This window comes from Octopus bimaculoides, chromosome 4, assembly GCF_001194135.2.
Source record: "Octopus bimaculoides isolate UCB-OBI-ISO-001 chromosome 4, ASM119413v2, whole genome shotgun sequence".
Taxonomy (NCBI): Eukaryota; Metazoa; Mollusca; class Cephalopoda; order Octopoda; family Octopodidae; genus Octopus; species Octopus bimaculoides.
Window position 1 is genome coordinate 38,769,749 of NC_068984.1, and position 1,285 is coordinate 38,771,033.

The 1,285-nt window shown below is 39.5% G+C and overlaps 1 protein-coding gene across 1 annotated transcript in view; it reads right to left on the reverse strand.

Annotated features, from left to right (window-relative positions):
- LOC106878732 (pre-mRNA-splicing factor SPF27) overlaps window positions 1-1,285 on the reverse strand; it is a 13,874-nt gene that overhangs the window by 10,840 nt on the left and 1,749 nt on the right. The gene's annotated exons all lie outside the window — the stretch shown is intronic.

Here is a 1,285-nt window from a genome sequence, read left to right on the forward strand (position 1 = left end):
CTTACTTGGCTTGCCGGGTCTTCTCACGCACAGCACATTTCCAAAGGTCTCGGTCAGTAGTCATCGCCTCGGTGAGGCCCAATGTACGAAGGTCTTGCCTCACCACCTCAGCCCAGGTCTTCCTGGGCCTACCTCTTCCACGGGTTCCCTCAACTGTTAGGGTGTGGCACTTTTTCACGCAGCTATCCTCATCCATTCTCACCACATGTCCATACCAGCGCAATCGTCTCTCTTGCACACCACAACTGATGCTTCTAATGTTCAGCTTTTCTCTCAAGATACTTACACTCTGACGGGTATTCATAGAAAGTTAATCAGTGGGAACTTAATATTCTTTTCTACTCTAGGCATAAGGCCCAAATTTTGGGAGGAGGGGTCCAGTCGATTAGATCGACCCCAGTATGCAACTGGTACTTAATTTATTAACCCCGAAAGGATAAAAGGCAAAGTCAACCTTAGCAGAATTAATATTGTAAAAGTAATGGTTGTGTTGAGGTACTTTCACTAAAATAACAATGAACAAATATTTCTAATGCCTAACCCATCTAAAGCAGCAGTAACTCCAGTTAAATTATTTGCAAGGGGTGGACTTAGATTCCATACACTATAGTGAAGGCAATCTGTCCAGGAGAGCAGTCATCATCATTTTAAAGTCTACCTTTGTATGTTTTGCATGGGTCAGATGAGAGTAACCAAGTTTCACTACATCACATATTTTACACATGCCTCCTCTCTTCCTGTATTTCCATTCAAGTCGAGGTTTTTAGTGAGAACTGAACCCAGATGAACATTATATACATTGCACATTATATTCATTGCTAACTACAGCGAGATGTCCTTCCTGTTGCCAACTCTCACTTGTTTCCAAGTAAGGTGGTAATCTTTTAGTCTACTTACTAAACAACAAACAATTTATACTCTCAGGAAGGACACATTAGGTAGTGTTTTTAGGCATACCCTGTGTGAATAAAAAATGTTCAAGAATGGGATGTTATGTCAGCTCGATCGAAGTTGATGTGGAGTAGAATAACTACACTCCTCTTACAGAATCCTCCTTTAAGTTCGTCTAAATATGTTCTATGTAAATAATATGCTTTTAGTCGTTTATTCTGATATTCGTCAATCTTAAATGCCATATTTGCATGTAACAACGATGGGAGGCAACTCCAAATTATAATTTCTGTATCTATCACACTACAGTACTGTAAACGAAAAAATATTTTATATACTGCATATTTTCTATTACTTTTTGCTAGTCGACAAAGCTACATTTTGCACGTGATTG